Source organism: Syngnathus typhle, linkage group LG17 (genome assembly GCF_033458585.1).
Source record: "Syngnathus typhle isolate RoL2023-S1 ecotype Sweden linkage group LG17, RoL_Styp_1.0, whole genome shotgun sequence".
In the NCBI taxonomy this organism is placed as follows: Eukaryota; Metazoa; Chordata; class Actinopteri; order Syngnathiformes; family Syngnathidae; genus Syngnathus; species Syngnathus typhle.
In genome coordinates this window covers 11,058,822-11,076,730 of record NC_083754.1, presented here as the reverse complement: position 1 = coordinate 11,076,730, position 17,909 = coordinate 11,058,822, and the positions used below count along the sequence as shown (strand labels likewise).

General features: G+C 44.6%; 1 long non-coding RNA gene across 1 annotated transcript in view; it reads left to right on the top strand.

The window, feature by feature from the left end:
* Positions 1-17,909, top strand: part of LOC133170255 (uncharacterized) — a 107,231-nt gene that overhangs the window by 68,457 nt on the left and 20,865 nt on the right. The window lies entirely within an intron of this gene.

The window sequence follows — 17,909 nt, the reverse complement described above, 5'->3', positions numbered from 1 at the left end:
GTAGTTCTTTGTATCGATATTATATCGTATCGTGACAAAACCCGCGATTTACACCCCTAGTCTACAGTGTAGACCAGGGGTGGGCAAACTTTTTGACTCGCGGGCCGAACTGGGTTCTAAATTTGGACCGGAGGGCCGAACCAGGAGCAGATGGACGTAGTGTTTGTGTGAAGTAATAAAAGCGACATGTAAAGGCCATTGCATAAAATATTTTGGCCTTTAGTAGGTAGTAAAGCATGGATATTCCAAACGAGTTTTTTGAAAACAAATGTCTGTTTTTTAATTAACAGCATTAAAAAAAATAAAAAAAAAATAACTAAAAAACTGCTATCAGTGATTCTCATAAAATACGACACTGGTTATTATGAATAACAGTCTCCATCACTTCAGCGCCTGCAGGTCAGATTAATGAAAGATGTTTATCTCATGAGATCACATCAAACAGCAAACATTCTGACTAAATATATCATCTTGAAGAATCGGCGAAAGCATACATCCAAATAAAGTAAGGGAAAAAAAACTCATCTTCACTGGAAGTTATTGCTGTCATTGTATTTTCTTACTTATGTTTGATTCATCGGGATTGACATAATCATATGATAAAACAGGAGGGATATGTTAGGGTTTACAGAATATCTTTATCGTATGATTATGTTGGAATGTAACCTGTAATAATTTACCTAGCTTGTCCCGTCTTAACAAAAGTAGTAGACCAAAGTGCTAAGATCTTTTCAGCTGATTGACTAGCTGCAGAGGAAGCAATCAAAGTTGCTTTGTTTACAGAACGTCGTAAAAGGCCCCCTGCTATGCTTTGATCAGCAGGGAAGCGGCTTCACCCCATCCTGTGTTCCCACACCCCCACTTTCAACCCCACTCTGTTTCTCTCAATAAATATGCAACCTGATGAGACCGGAGTCAGACCTCCATTCGACCATCGCTGTAAGCACAGCTATGAATGCACTCTTCACTTGCAGGTGTTTAAAATGACTTGCTTGTCTCCTGTGTGGTTCTTGCAAAATAAGTTAGAGTGAGCACCACCCTAACAGGGCGTTTTTTAAAAGATTTAGCTCTCTGTATCGATCAACAAGATTTTAGTCAAGGCTATTAACTTTTTGTCTTCAATTCCAGTCAAGCAGATGATTCCGGTGCTTTATCGCCCGTGAATAATTGGGTTTTAAGATTAGATTTGCGATTTCGTACGCCTCTCCCACATACAGCCACACTTATTGTTTACGCGGTTTATGATTCCCTTATTGAGATTAATGCCAAGAGGGAAGTGTTGATGGACTATTATTAAAGCTATGAACGGTCGTGAGTTGGACTTGATTATGACCCGGATGCAAAGGGGGTTGTTTGGAGGTGTTTACGGGTCAGACGAGCTAGCTGACGTCGAAGACACGCCCCCCAGACATTATATTGTTAACACGCACCCCCGCCACATGCCGGGTGAACATTGGCTCGCTTTGACTTTAGAATCTGATGGTTCGGCCACATTCTTTGATCGTTTTGGTCTGCCACCGGACAGTCCTTATTACCCGTCAAGTATATACAGATTTCTGAAGAAGTATTCTAATCGTTTGGAATACCATAACGGACAACTCCAACATGAATTGAATGACACTTTTGGCCAACATTGTGTGTACTACTTACATTGGCTCCCGGTCCATTTAATATGTGACTTCAAGGCTCTTCTATTAACCTATAAATCACTGCATGGCTTAGCGCCTTCATATCTCGTCGACCTAGTTGTTCTTTATGTTCCGTCTCGTAACCTTTGTTCGCAAAACGCTACCCTTTTAGCGACACCGAGGGCCAAGAAAATGTCTGCAGGCTCTAGAGCATTTACTATTCGGGCTCCAGAGCTTTGGAATGCCCTACCAATGGATATTAGGACTGCTACCCCAGTAGAAATATTTAAGACACGTTTAAAGACACATTTCTATGACATGGCCTTTAACTAACCTGTAGTGGCCGATTCGGCTGGAGTTTGTTTTCTCTCCCTCTTCCTTCCCCAAGCCAGCCACTTTTTCACCATCTTGTTTGGAAGACCAGCTGACCATCGAAGAGAATTCACCACAATTTTGGCGTCACGAACAGTTCTCTTGTCCTTCAGGGAGCCCTCGCCCGCCTGGGTGCGAGCATCGAGCGTCCGGCCGGCAGGCTGAGTTTGAGGTGAGAAGCTTCCACTCACAGTATCGCAATGTGCTAGTGCCTGGTGTGGGGGGGGGGATGGAGTGGCTCCCAAGCGGGACAGTTAACGGGCCTGGTGTGCCAGTGGCTGGCAAAAAGGGGGGGGGGGGGGGGATTTGTCTCCCCTAGCTGGATGTCGACGAGATGTGGATTTTGAAAGGGGGGAGTAGCCCCAATAGAAAAATGAAAATGTTCAATAAAAATAGAAAAAAAGAAAAAAGGCAAATAAAAATGGGAAAAAAATAGCTTAAGACTTAATGGGGAATGCGCACAACAGTGTGAGTGACATGTCTGGTGTGACTGATGAATGAGAAAGAAAATGCTCCGAGAGAGGGCACGTGTAACAGGACAGGATGTCTGGGACATCGCTGATCGGCTGTCACGAGAGAAGAATAATAGAAAGTCCCATAAAACGTGGACTTTATTTTGGCGACAGATCCGATGGAGGATGGAAATTTTAGCTGTGTGATTGAGGCGAAAACACAGGTACGATTGAACACTGTGTGCGACAAGAGACGGGCACCATCAAGCCACCGGAGGCACAATTCCCGGGGTCGTGCTGGGACGTTGAGATCACACCCAATGTGGTCGTTGAGAGGTCCGGTGGGGGCATTTGTCTCTATATATAGGTCGCACGAAAAAGGGAGGCTTGCTGCAGACCGCAATTGGCAAAGCGGAGGAGTGCGCAGCCTTGGCATCCGTAACTGTGTGAACGAATGTGGGAAAATTACCGGCTGGGTCTGGGACCAGGGTGCCGAAAAGAATGATGCGCGCAGACCACGTTATTTGAGCACTGATCAGATTAGGAGTTTGTGCGGGTTGCGAGGTTCCCCCGGCTGACAGCTGGTGCGTTAGCCTCTTAGAGAGATACTCTTCGGGCAACTTACCGGGGCGAACTGGTGCGCTGCGGTCGTACCCAAGTCGTCACGGTCCGATTCCGATTGGCGAGGCGCACTGTAATAGCACACACTCCTGTCAAAGTCTGATAAAATTTACGGCTTGCAGCAGACCGCAATTGGCAGAGCGGAGGAGTGCGCAGCCGATAGAAATTGGAAAACGTGGAAAAAGAGGCCTCAGGGGGTTTAATTTTGGTATACCATGTAAGAAAAGTAATTTGTGTGCACACTGAAGTTAAAAATCTGCAGTATAAGGGACAATGCAAAGCGCTCTTAGGGGAAACAAAGACAAGAAGTGCAAAGGGCATGTTTGTAGGTAAGAAGACACAGAATGACCAAACCGCATGGAAGCGGTTAGTGAGAAGCTACATGAGAGATGGATTCGAATCCCTTTGTCTGTGTTCTATGTTTGTGCGTAATGTCTGTAAAGTTTCTGTCAGTTGTCGTCGTTCGTCTGAGCTGTGTGCGCGCTTGGTGTATGGGGTGCGCGTGCGTGCGGATGCGTGTGAGTGTGTGAGCTCTGCGTGCGCGCTGTGTGCATTGAGCGGGCGTGCGTGCGCGCGGATGGGTGTGTGCATGTGCAGTTGTGTGCGCGCTCGGTGTGTGTGCGTTTATGTGCACACGCATGGGGGAAGGAAGACGGCATGCATCAGAGAATGTTCAAGAAAGGAGGGGGCCCTGGGTGCTCCAAGGCGCGGAACGGTGCTATATCGGCAAAGGTGGGGGCCGGCGAGACGCGCGGGCCTGGCCAGACCGTGGCGTCAACATTGATACGCTGACCCCCCCCCCCTTGTCCGGGGGCGCTGTGCCGAGGAGCCCGCAAAGGCGAGGCTGGGTCCCCCCGGTAGAGGTCAATGTCGATGAGAACTGAGACAAGACGAGGCAAGATCAAATGTTGACGAGCAAAGGGTGCATGATCAACAGCGAACGTGCATGATTGAAACTGAAACATCACTGGCACTAATGTTTAACAGTTTGCAAATAGGCAAGAGAGAGACATGCTTGCAATACTCATTGAAATAATAATGTAAATGTACCTGTGTGTCTTAAGAAAAGAGTTGGGCCGTGGCAGCAGTGATTTATGGCAGGACGCCACACATTCGGCCCAAGACCGATAGGTGGAGGGAGAAAGTGAAGAAAAGGGGGGGGGGGGTTCGCCCGTAAATTAAGAGGGAGCCTGTTGAGGGCGGCCAGCGCCCCTAGTCCATCTGACAACTAATGAGAAAGTGAGTGATTACGTTAACTTGAACAAGATTGACCAAGCAAATATGAGACGGTGGACGCGCACGTCTCCTCCCAGAGGACAAAGAGACACGGACAGAACTCCCAGGTCGTCTGAGGAAAAGCTTCGTGGAGCGCTGCCCCCAAATTCTTCACTAATTTACGTCAGGACGCCACAAATGCGGCAAGAGACAGATAGAAAGAGGGAGTGAGAGAAGAAAGGGGGGCTAACTCGTAAATAATGAGGAGATATTGGGAGTAATCTATTGGTCCTTTCTTTAACACCCTTTAAATCATTTCCTGGAGTAGATAGGTTAGCAACACGAGAGATTTAGAGGTTCAACAGAAAGACAGTTAAAAGACAATAACATTTTTGATTTGAACAATTGCAGGCTAACAGGAGCATGAGAGAGGACAGCTGAGAAGCGGGATCCACTTTGATCGGGGAGATTGGAAATTCACAGCACCATATTCTAAGTCGCATTTTTGAGCAAGCATGACACAGGTAATAACGCGTGAGAGATCAAGACATAGATCAGGGCTAGTTGTGGGACGCAGACCTCTGAGTTAATTTTGAATAATGATACTGAAGACACAATGTACTGTCCCATTAAATTGGAACTATAGACAAAACGTAGCTCGACAACAGGATGAGTTGCAGGACTTACAATATAAAGACGACATTGTTGTTACTAGGATAATTTGACTTTTGGTAAACAAACGTTACTAGTGAATGGATGGCAGCAGCTACATTTGGAGATAGTCTTACAAGTTTGATGTCCCAGTCTGTCACTCTCCAGTGCCAGGATCCCTGAAAACTCGATCCCGAGACTCCGCCTGCAGCCGTGGACGACTACAAAACGGTGCCTGGCTTTGAGGCACCTTTGACCTTTGGCAAGGACAAAGAAAGACTGTTGTTGTGCTTGGAGGGGGCAAGTACACTCCGGAGGAAAGACAACATCCTCGGGGACGAGAAAAGACAGTGAGAAGTGGAGGAACTCACAATGTTGAAGAAGAAAATGGACATTTGAACAATGGACTCATTCGAGAGTGATGGATGGGTTGGCTCTGAAGTAACAACAAAAGAACACCATCTTGAGAGGGTGAGGTGCGGCAAAAGATATGGACTTGAAATGTCCGACGGCCAAATCGCACCCCTTGCTGTGGCGGTGCTAAACTTCGTGGGGCTTGGGTTAAAGTGGACAGGAGCTTCATTGTGCACTGGGTTTGACAGAACTGAGGAGATTTGATAAAAAATTGAATAATGCGTAGAGCTACAGAGAGAAGCATCATGGTCAGAGATTGAACAGATTTGAATAAAACATATAGGCTAAAACGGTGAGAAACGAGAGCGAGATCTGATGTTTTGGCTCACCAGACATAAGAAGTAGAAATCGAGTTAGATAAATTTTAGAACGGGACATCTAGACTAAAGTGGATTCAGTCAAGAGGAAGCTAGGACGCTCGATGTACTTACTCAATACGATAGAAGTTTGTTACGCCATAGTGGAGGTTGGGTAGTCAGAAAGTTGGATCCGTTAAATTTTTGACTTTCACACATTCATGCATAGGAGTCGCACAAGGCCACAGGTAACAAGATAATGACTGAGATAGGGCTCAATTTCAACTGCACCCACATGGCAATGTAGAAGCAGGAGAGCGGAGTAAGGGATTATATGATAAACAGTCCGCTGTAGGGTTACCAATAGGAGATTCTGTCAAAAGAACTACTAAGAGGTGGAGGCGAAGATAATAGGAGGACATAGATATTCGAAGGTTTGATAAGTGACAACTCCATTGTCAGAGATCAGATTAGAGCAAGTAGGAACGGGAGTATTTTGGCATTTTAACAGGAATTGGCAGCAAGGGAGATTGAGGATAGAAGATCTGGACAGCAATGACGTAAATTACATTAAAAACTCCTCATTCGAGGGAGAAGGCTCGGCGCTCCCTGTGTGGAGCTGCAGCTTTGCAGAAGGGGGGCAGACCGCGCGAGTGAGTGGATGAAAGGAGTGGTGATAGGCGACCACTTAAGGAAGTAGGGAGAGGTGTTGGATGGTGTGACAGGCAGAAGTTTTAGGAAGAAGAAGAAGAAAAGAAAAGGGGGGGGAGTGAGACTCGCCAAGAGGGGCAATAAAGAGAAGCAGACTGAGAAACAGTTTTGAGCAAGACAACGGGAAAAAAGGGTGAGAGCCAAATGATGACGTAAAAAGCCAGAGAGAATAGTCTGACCCATCTTTATTGAATTTAATTAAGATAAATAATAGAGATCGAGTTTGTAGGACCAATCTGAGGTTATGGAGGCTCCCTCAAAACGCGGGTCCCACGGTTAGTCCCTCAGATAGACATATATGACAATTTGCGATGAATCTGATGGGCGAGTTTATGGAAAATTGAATTGGAGATTTTACAATAGGTCATGTTGACGAGTATGTCCGAATGTGAAGAGTCACTATTAGGAGTCAATATTTGCCTGCACACTAACATACTAATTTTGCTTGGTTTGAGGGGAGAGCTGAGTGATGGAGACGGATGAGTGTGTCTGTGAGTGTGTGGATGGGTGAGTGCGCATGTGATCATCTACGGCTGTGTGTGGGCAGTATGATTGGCCAGAGAGGTCTGAAGTTGGGGTGATGTGTTTGCCATTGAGGATAAAATTCCTCTCACCTGAAGGGGTGGTACAGATCGGAGGGACTGGAACTGGTAAGTGATGAGCTCTGACCGGAACCATGGTTCAATGATCAATCAGGGGCACCATCAACAACAAAACCGTTTGATGGAGAAGGCCCGTTTCAGTGATATGGTCAGACAAGACAGAACTAGTATTGAACATCAAGACTTTGGACGATTTGACGTGTGACGACTTTGAGCTCACCCGACGGGGTGACGGACTAGGTGGACAGTGACCAAATGTTTGACGCTTGAGCTTGCTTGCGACATGAGCGAGCTCTGCTTTGTTTTTCTGTGTGACTTGATTTTTTGCAGCAGCAGCAGCAACGGCCACCAGCCAAGGAGCGGATTGCGCGTTGTTTGCGTAACTTGTTTTCGTTCTTGCAGGTTGTCGATTGCGTTCGTGGAACGTTTGTGTTGAATTTACAAGAATATGTTAACCCTTGCCCTTTTGGTTTTTATAATGAACTTGTTGATTACATGGTCTTCAGGACAGGATCCCCGAGCGCCAGGATTCATTTTATGACTGTTTTTGTTTTGATACTTGATGTCTGTTTTTGTGTGTACAAATGTCCGCTGTCAGCAGGGCTATAAGCTCACTGACAGGAGTGCGCTGATTTTTGTGTGTGTTGCCGAGTGTGTGGTGGACAGTCAAGTTTCAGAGACTTGGGGTGACGGTCCCGGGGCCCAGATTGGAGCTAGAGGTTCCGCGGGCCTGGCTACAATGAGTGTGGTGATGAGAGGGGACGCTTTGCAGGTTCCTTTTGATACGTAATGACACATTGGGTGAATGTGTCAAAAGGCGGGAGTGGTAAAACAGAAAGGGGGTGAGTAGGTTTCAATTTGTAATTGTGATATACAAAGTTTTTTTCCAAATTCACTTGTTTTTAAGCTTTAACAGGACACGCCAGAATTCAACTAGCAGTGATGGGAGGAGCAGAAGAAGCATCTTGAAAGAAAGCTGTTTAGAAAGTTAACGGGAGACAACAGCCTGGAATGGATGCGAAGCGTGGTAACAATTTAGTGACAATAAGGTTTAAGGTTTTTCAATGACAAAGTGCGAAGGACAAATCATACAGTGATTTGGGAATGGACAGTGGCACAATACACAACGAAGGTTTGGAAGGTTATTGAATGTCGTAGGAAGACGGGGCCAGAGACAAGGAATGGGGAAATTTCTGAACGTGTGACTGCATTAAAGCTGATATTACAGGGCAAATGTTTAATTATACATTTTAGGACGAGTAGTTTGCATAACGAATACGGAAAGGATTTGAGTGGCTGTACCGTTTTGGAAAGATTACGTGAGCGTTGTTTCAGAATGATGACTGGTTTGAACAGTGAGGTGGCTCAAACATAAGGCACGGATACATAAAGGTACAGATCTAGGAAACTACAGTATTGTGAGGGGTACCGGTTTGAGAATGCTACACATCTTTAGACTGAAGAAGGAATTTGGGGGTGAAAAATAGTATTTGGACGGGAAAAAGAGCGGTTGAAGTGACATAACTGACGGGACTTCAGAAAGATGACAGTGTGATTGAGACAGTGACATCTGCGACAGGAAAGGCTACCAGGAACAGGTAGAATTTACATTGTGACTGGGGGGCTCTAGCAACGCTGTCGGCACGACGAGAAATGAGGGGAATGAGTCCTGGAGTGTTTGCTTGTTTGTTTGTTTGTTTGTTTCAGGGACCGCATGGGCCTCTGGAAACGCGGGGTAGGTGTCGGGAGCCCTCGGGCGTTCTGATGAGATTTCGATGAGACGATTGACACAGCTTTTTCCTCGTTGCCCCATCACCGCCAAATAATTATTTGAGGGGGCTGGAAACACTGGAGCTTTCGGGTTGTGTTGCCCCGTCAGCGGTGGCCGTCGGGGCCGGAAGGACGTCCGGCCTGGGCTGCGGCCTTTGCCATTATGACTTCACATGTTTGCACTGTTAACGTCACTTGATACAGACAGTAGCTTTAGCTTGTCATAGGTCGCCTGGCTGCTGACCGGGGCCTTGCACGGGATTCCACAGCCATAAGCAACAGGAGGACATTGAACGGACAGCCGGCCCGGGACAGTGCCGTCTAATACTAGTGCTATTTCCCACTGACGGCTCAGTGGACTGGATTTCATATCTCCACGCACTTCTGCATGCAAGGGGGGCAGCGCAACGACGGGTTTAATGTTCTTGCATGCTTTGACGATTCGTTTTTATATACCTCACTGTGTTACCTCGTTGTTTTTTGCCATGTTATTTACTTTATTATGTGACCTCATTTGCTTACCCCGTGGCATGTTTACGATACAACATTGCATGTTGAGCGATTTGTATTTGAGGGTCATGGTTCTGCTTGTTGCTGTGTTTGGGGCTCATGCTACGCTTTGTGAAATGTGGTGTGTGCCGGAGCTCCCTTCACCTGACTCTCGCCAGGTGAGAGGCGCCTCCGGGGGTGTAGAATGGGCCTCCCTCTTTTTCCTCGTCATTAGATTGGCGGGGTTTTTTCGACGGCGGTCCGGCAACTTTTTGGGGCTTCTAACGGGCCACAGCGAACTTTTCTTCTCCAAATTGATGGCGTTGGTGATATCTTACCGAAGGGGGGTGTGCGGACGGTTTCAATCAGTTAATGGGGTTGGGGGATTCAATCTTGGTCAAATGTGGTTCCTGAGAGGCCTCAGATTGCTGTCAGGGAGGAATTTGCTATTAAATTAGGTTGAGCTTTCCTAGTTAATGTAACCTTAAGTAGCATGCCTTGGGCATGATTTAGGATGAGACAAATAGGTCCAAATTGTAGACGAAAACCATAAAATGGTTGGGGGAAGGTTTTTGGATGTACCGATGTCTTTTCGTGTCGAGTTGTTGCCGGGGCACTTGTTGTGCCCCGTCAGGGGGGAATGTAGTGTATTTTTATTCTGGTATCATGCAATGTTTATCTCACTAGTAAGCCTAAGTGTGACCGGGTCATGTTCGGGTCAGGTTCGTGTGGGATTGTTTGGGGCTTGGTCCAGGAAGGTAGACTCATTGACGCCAGACACATCTGGCTTCCATTAACAACTGCTAAGATACCACCATGCAGAGGTAGGGAGGCAGGCAGCGTGGTCATAGGTCAGCCAACAGCCCCATCTGCGCGCTCCCGCGTGGAGGGAAGCGCAAGAGTATAAGGTTTAGGACGAGAGTAGACAAAGGGACTCGACATCTTGGCTAGGGCGCGAGACACTTCTCTCTGACATCGGTTGAATAAAATCTTTCCCCAATCAGCCATGTGTGACTGAAGTTTTCCTTTCCCAAGCCAGCCACTTTTTCACCATCTTGTTTGGAAGACCAGCTGACCATCGAAGAGAATTCACCACAATGCTTTGAGAATACCGTTTTTTTCCGTGTATAGTGCGCAAAATTTAACGAATTTATTGTCCTAAAATCTGGGGTGCGCATTATACATGGGTACAAAATTTTTTAAATTTTTTTTTTTTTTTTTTTTTTAGAAAACAAAACCAACAACAGGACTGACCGACAAAGTCGTGGAACAAAAAGACAGGGTGACATTACCAAAGACAGGAACAGAAAGCAAACAGACATCATGACAGTAACACATGCAATGATCCGACGGTGAGCGAGGGGCAGACAGGACTTAAATACAAAACACGTTACATCGATTGAGGTGACACAGGAAGAGAGGGGCGACGCGAACAGAAACTATGGCAACCTAGACACATAGCAAAACTGGGGACGAGACGTGACAAATGTCCCTCAAAATGAAACTTGAAATCACCAAGTTTTGGTTTCCAAGGGTGTTTTTATTCCTCTTCAACGTCTCTCCCATACAGAGCCGCCTTTTTCACGTCCGCACGCCTCTTTCCCGTGCGCGCACGGAGCGCGGTGGTGCGTTTATGGGCAGTCGGAGAAATCAACGCCAACAAAAAAAATTACATCCAGCCTAGTTAAGACCATACCAAAGACTATAAAAATGGGACCCATTGCCTCCCTGCGTGTGTGACGATCATTGGGACTTAAAAAAAAAAAAAAAAAAAAAATTTCATAAAAAAAAATTGGGTGCGTATTATACATGGGTACAGGCTTTTTTCCAGCATCAGCATGCCATTTTTAGGGTGCGTATTATACATGGGGGCGCACTATACACGGAAAAAAAACGGTAATTGTCAATTTCTGTCTATGTGAAGCCCTTTGAGACTGCTTGTGATTTAGGGCTATACAAATAAACTTGACTTGACTTGGCAACGAGGGTGGGGGCTGAGCTACAGTGACGTGATGATGCATTATAGTCCCGACCCTCTGAATAACGACGCAATGGTCATCGATTTTGTCAAGAAATGTCGAAGACTGGATCGGCTGTGTGGCGGGCAAATATCATGTTCATTACATAAATTTAAAGAATGTCATTGTCTGAAACCGTGTTAATGCCGTGTATCTTAAAACAAATGTGTTTGTTCGACCTCCGAAAAGAGCCTGCCTCGGCTTAAAAGGTGTAGGTAATTTGTTTTTTTTCAGGAATTCCTTAACCTCTATGTTCAATTTTTTCATTTGCAACCATTCGTGCTCCCACATAATTACAAGGTGCACATCTTGTTTAAGCTGTAGTTCCTGAATTTTCTTTTGGGTGTTGTCAAACCTCTCTTGAAAGGGGCGTTTTGTTGTTGGACATATATTAGAGAGGTTGTAGCACTCTGGGCAGCCATAGTGATAACAACCAAAATACTCAAAAACTATTTTCATGCCCCCGATTTCAGAATATCCGTCTACTGTGTAGTTATCTATCTTAACTTCTTCCCCGTTCAATGCATGTCTAATGTGGATATTTTGACTATGCATGACCCATTGCAGGTATTGAATAGAATCATGTGAGAAAGCTTTGTACTGCGGCATCGTTAAGAATGACAATGAGTCTATATAACGAGATTTTGTGTCTAAATCGACAAATGATAGAACCTTGCTCCCCTGCATCAGAATGTCAAGTTTGATACCTAATTCGAGCATTCTCCTTATCAAGATGTAGGAATCAAAGCCTCTAGCATTATGTGCAACAAATGTCGTTTGTTTAAACCGGGGGTATCGAAAATATTTGAGGAATTTGTCAACACAGTACCAAACCACTGTTTCGTTAGTCTATTTGATTTACAGCAGATAAGAAAGGGTTTGAGTAAACCATCTGCATCTACATAAGTTTCAAAATCATAGTAGACTACATTTTTGCAAGGTGGTTGAGGCTTGATGGGCTGCATGTAGCACAGGTGCGGGTTCAGCAAAGCATCATCACCTTGGTTTAAAATTTCATCACACACCGAGCATCTTTTAACGGGGCAACGATGTTTAGCAGCGGTACCATCAGCTTTCACATAATATTGTAGGCCACATTGCAAGCACTTTTTGTATGAAGTGCAGTTGCTCACACGATTCGTCGCTTGAAACTCTTTATGTTTGGCAAAGCATTCCTCATTCCGACAAGTTTTGTTACATTCGGGGCAGACAACATGTTTAAATCGTCGTTGTTTACAACGAGGATCGAGACAAGTGTTACAGTGCCCCTCACACTGATGGAGTCGCCAATTTTCATGGCCTCTGTAGCAGTGTCTGCAAAAATATGCATGCCCCACGAATGCCTCTATAGCTTTCACGCCGTAGTAATGATTCTCGAGGTGTAAGACAAAGTGTCTTCGTCTGTTTTAGGGTAATGTGTGTCGAAGAAAGTCATGGGTCGGCTGTCTTCTTTTCGGTACATTACAGTTATTTTCCGTCTGAGAACTTTTTCAAATTTATGTACATCGCCCAGACTCACAGGTGTTTGACAATCTAAATCCACACTCTGATGTAAAAGCCTGGCTTGCCTTACGGCCTGTTTTGATGTTAGCGTGTCATTTAGCAGATAGGTTAGTGAGAGAGCAAAGCATAGATTGTTGTCCTTATTACGAGGTATGTGCAAATGTCGTTTTTTCCGCTTCAGAATGTCTTTGTTGGTACTGTTCAACAGTCGACGACGCATTCCGCCACGTATTTGGGTGACTATTTGGACAATAAGCTCTAAATTCTCATCAGCCAGAAGCTCTACATTTGATTGAGCTAGACCAGGCATGTCAAACTTAGTTTGGCTCTGGGGCCGGATCCAGAGTTTCTTTTCTCAGGTGGGCCGGATCAGTAAAATAATGTCAACTCCAACTATTTAGCTTTGTTTTTCAGTACTATGCTTTATCATTCAGCCTACATTTGTAGCCTACCCTACATATTATAATCATGGATGACAAGGGATCTTTTCTAGGCATAACACATTTATTCACAAACAATGGAGAAAAAAAATTATTTTCATGTTTGGCATTGAATGTGTTAACAACTGGTTTATTTTAACAGTTGAGTGAATGCAGTTTTACACCTGAACCAACTCACCACACTAAACAAACTCAAGTGGGAGCTATGAAAAAAAATGTTTTGCCTTAATTGTCATACTGCTTTGAAATAATAATAAATAAAATTACAAAATAAAGGTTTTAGCAGTGCATGGGCAATAAGATTAGACTACATCAGCTCAAACTACTAGGCTGGGCCTACTGAAGCTGAGAATATACTGCACAATATTAATTGTCTTTAATATGAAACCAGATTAATCTTATTTTTAATGATCTGTATTCATGCGTGCAAACAAATGTCGTGTCATCACACTTTTTTCTCTCTCTCACTGCACTCCTGCAGTCTACTTGCTGCTGCTGGCTCCTGAAACTTGGCATTTTTTGCTTTTACAAGTGGGTCGATATCAGGTGTCAAATCCTGAGTAGCAGCAGATTTAACAATGCCATTCAAGTGTTCATTTGTTAACTTTGAGCGCTGCTTTGTTTTATTTTTGTTCATCACGGAGAACACCTGTTCACAAAGATAAGTAGTCTCAAACATGGAGAGAACCTTTGCAGCCATGGCTGTTAATTTGGGGTAACCTGGCACAAGATACTGATAAAACGTATCCAATCCCACGGACCCAAATGTATCCTTCATAGCGGAATCGCACTGCAAGTCAATAAGCTCGAGCTGAATGTCAGCTGGCACACCAGAAGGCTTCACTGTAAATGGCGAGCGAAAAAAGCCGAACTTGTTCTCAAGTTCACTGAAAACCTGAAACCTCCGCTCAAACTCTCGCAGCAAATCTGTTATGTTGTCTTTATATTTATCCAAATCGGGACGATCCGGTGCCTTCGGACGCACAGCTGTGAGACATGAGAAGTGCGTGGTGCCACCGCTGGATAGCTGCGTCTCCCACAGTGACAGTTTCATCTTGAACGCACTTATGCTGTCGTAATATTGAGTGACTACTCTGTTACGGCCCTGCAATGTAGTGTTAAGTGTATTCAAGTATTGCGTAATATCAACCATGAAGGCAAGATCCTGCACCCATTCCTTGCATTAAAGTTCCTTTACTGGGCGTCCTTTCTTCTCCATAAACTGTCCAATTTTGCCTCGTAGCTCAAAGAAGCGCTTGAGTACTACACCTCTGCTTAACCAGCGAATGTTTATTTCCTGGTACTAACTCGTGTCAGTGCCGCATGGTGGACGTGAGCTCTTTTACACATTTACTGCCCTCTAGCGGCCGGAGGGAGCATTTGAGTTGTATTTATTTTAAAGAATCATAACTTTTGATAGAAATGAGCTAGTGACTCGCTTCTTTTTTTGACATACTCAGAAATTTATGACGGGCCGGATCAAATCATCCAACGGGCCGGGTCCGGCCCGCGGGCCGTATGTTTGACATGCCTGAGCTAGACGTTCAAGCAGAGCCGATACATTATCTCGGATACTGTTAATGTCGCTCTTTTGCTGGTAAACGTGAGCCCTATCATTTCCAGCCACTAACTCGACTTGAATCATGTCACCTGGCTGTGTTCGCACATCAACCTCTCGCAAGACGTCATCTATTTTTTCCTCAATCTGGAGGTAAAAGGTAGCAAAATCCTTGCTGTTTGTTTGTGATGGTATATTCAAATGTCGCCTTACCTCAATATTATTGAAATGCGGTCTATTAACTACAACAGAACCGCCGCGCTGATCAGTTATTACAGAAGCACTGTTGTTAGATTGGCGGGGTATGTCTTGAAACGCTGGTGCGCTGTCAGCAATAACACCTATCTCATAATCGATTATAACAGAACAGTTGTTAGGCTGAAATGGTGGTGGCATGTTACCAGTTATTACTAGGGGTGTAAATCGCAGGTTTTGTCACGATACGATATATCGATACAAAGGACCGCGATACGATATTTGCAGATATCTTAAAGCCTGCTGTGATTCATTCACGATACATCACGATATAGTGCACCACGATCGATATTTTTATTTTATTTTTTTTAATAAAAAATATAGAACAATATCCTGATTTATAACAATTCATACGCAAAATCAACAAGGTACTGCAAACTCTTTATTTAGGAAATTACAAGAGTATTGTAGTATACAAAGCAGCTCAACCTCGTAGACACTGCCAGGACAATTGAGGGCTCCTTCGGCAGCCCTCTGCTCTGACATGGACATCCACTTTTTATTTCATTGATGTTCATGTTGTATCATTTGTGCCCTCTCTGCATCCATTCCAACCTGGTGATCCTGAAAGGGGGATCCTTCCATCTGTGGTCCCTTCTCAAGGTTTCTTATTTTCCCCCAGTAGGGGTTTTTAAGTTTTTCCTTGCCCTTTTGGGAGCTTAAGATCAGGGGATGCTTTGAGAATAATTGTCAATTTCTGTCTATGTGAACCCCTTTGAGACTGCTTGTGATTTAGGGCTATACAAATAAACTTGACTTGACTTATTTACAATAATTTTAATTGTCCGTTGAGCCATCTTTTCTTTGGAATCCAAAGTGGAAAACAATAGACATACACCTGCATCATTTGCATAGGGCTCATTTGCAAAATAATAGACATACACCTGCATCATTTACATAAAGCTTATTTGCATAAAAATACACGTACAGCAGAGTCTGGAATGTTGACATTTAATCAAGTCTCAGTGAACACGAGCACACAGCAGTTACTCACTGTCCGGTTCGTAAATCTCAGCAGTCATATGTAATCCATTTTGATTGTCCAGCGATCGGAAATTCGCCAGAAGAATGGAAGGTATGGCGGGGCAAGTTGGGTTGGCCGCTAGCCTGGCCCGGACCCCTCCGCGCTTGCCCCTCCTCTGCCTCCTCGCACACCGCTTCCGACGCTTTCTATCCGGGGGAGGAGTAGCAGGCGAGTCCGGTGTAGTAGTCAGAGTTCCTTAAATGTGTCTGTTTCAAAGTTCAGATTACAGGGCTCGAAACTAACGATTGCCCGATTGCCCGGGGCAAGTAGCGATGGCAGACGGGCAAGTAGAATTTTTCCTCACTTGCCCGAACTTGCCCTGCCATAATACCATGTTTTCAAGCTGTAAAAAGACGATTTTGTGCATAATTTCTCGCAACTTCTGCCGCTTCTGGTCCGACATTTTGTTTTCTAGGGAGCGGTTAGTTTCTCGTGTAAGTCTGCAATACATTGATAACGGCAAAGCGCTTCGTAATTAAATGCATGCTCCCTCACCCGTCCCTGGCTCTTCTGCGCCTGCGCACCAGCAGAGCTTGTTTCCGTGTCGGGCAAGTAAAAATCCACTCCAAAAAAATTCGGGCAAGTAAAATTTTGTTTCGGGCAAGTAAAATTTTCTCCAACTTGCCCGAGGGCAACTTGGGCAAAAAATAAGCTTCGAGCCCTGCAGAATGCTGCAAAACTCGCTTTTGCCGATGTCTAGTAGAAACTGCCTGCTGTACTTGTAGCACGACGTAGTAAGACGAGACGAACACGTAAAACTGTCGGACAAACACTTTTTAAATTAACAAAACACCGTTCCGTTGGGACAGAGAGAGGTCGCTCCGTGTGCACGCGCCGCCATCTTGAAATAAAATTAAGGCACTTTTTTAGTGCCACGGACTGGATTTTTGTCAGACAATATTTTCACCGACCTCACGATTTTTGCAAAGAAAACTTCTAAAACAATTCTAAAATACAAATAAAATCAAATAATGAACGACTGCACATTGTTTTTAGAAGTTTTCTTCGCAAAAATCGCCCGTGGTTGAACAACAATTCGATTTCCGCAAAACAGACCAACCACATACTTAAACGTCACTGTACTATTTTCTCAGCCAATCGTATAGCGTGACGTCTTCAAAAGTGTCAGGGAGCCGATCTTAGCACCGAGTGGATGTGGTGCCTCCACCAACTTTTAAGGTGTGGCGGGGAAAAAAAAGGTGTGGCGGATAAATACATAAAAATTAGGGGTGTAACGATACATCGATTAATCGATATAATGCGCTACGATTTATTGGCATCGATGCTAAAGGTAAACATCGATTTATATCGCCGTGTTTGACCTCGGACATTAGACGCGACTTTATTTTGAAATCCAGTTCATTGTTGCTTGCTTCCTTTTTCCGGGAGCAGTGCGCCCGGCGTTGTTGTGTTGTGAGCAGACCACGCACGTGAAAGGGGAGGCGACAACTTGTCACGATACGATATAATATCGATACAAAGAACTACGATACGATATTTACCGATATCTTAAAGCCTGCTGCGATTCATTCACGATATATCGCGATATAGTGCTCTACAATCGATTTTTGTTTTTTTTAATAAAAATATAGAACAATATCCTGATTTATAACAATTCATACGCAAAATCAACAAGGTACTGCAAACTCTTTATTTAGGAAATTACAAGAGTATTGCAGTATACAAAGTGCTTATTTTAACACTGAACTTTGATGTCGTGTTTTTTCTTTAAATGTGCGGCGAGATTTGTGCTCCCTGAATATTTGATCACCGCATGGCAAGATTTACAAACTGCACGTGTCTTGTCGGTTGAGCCATCTTTTCTTTGGAATCCAAAGTGCTTCCAAACGAATGACTTGAAGCCTAAAGGGGAGCAAATTTCCTCGTCTT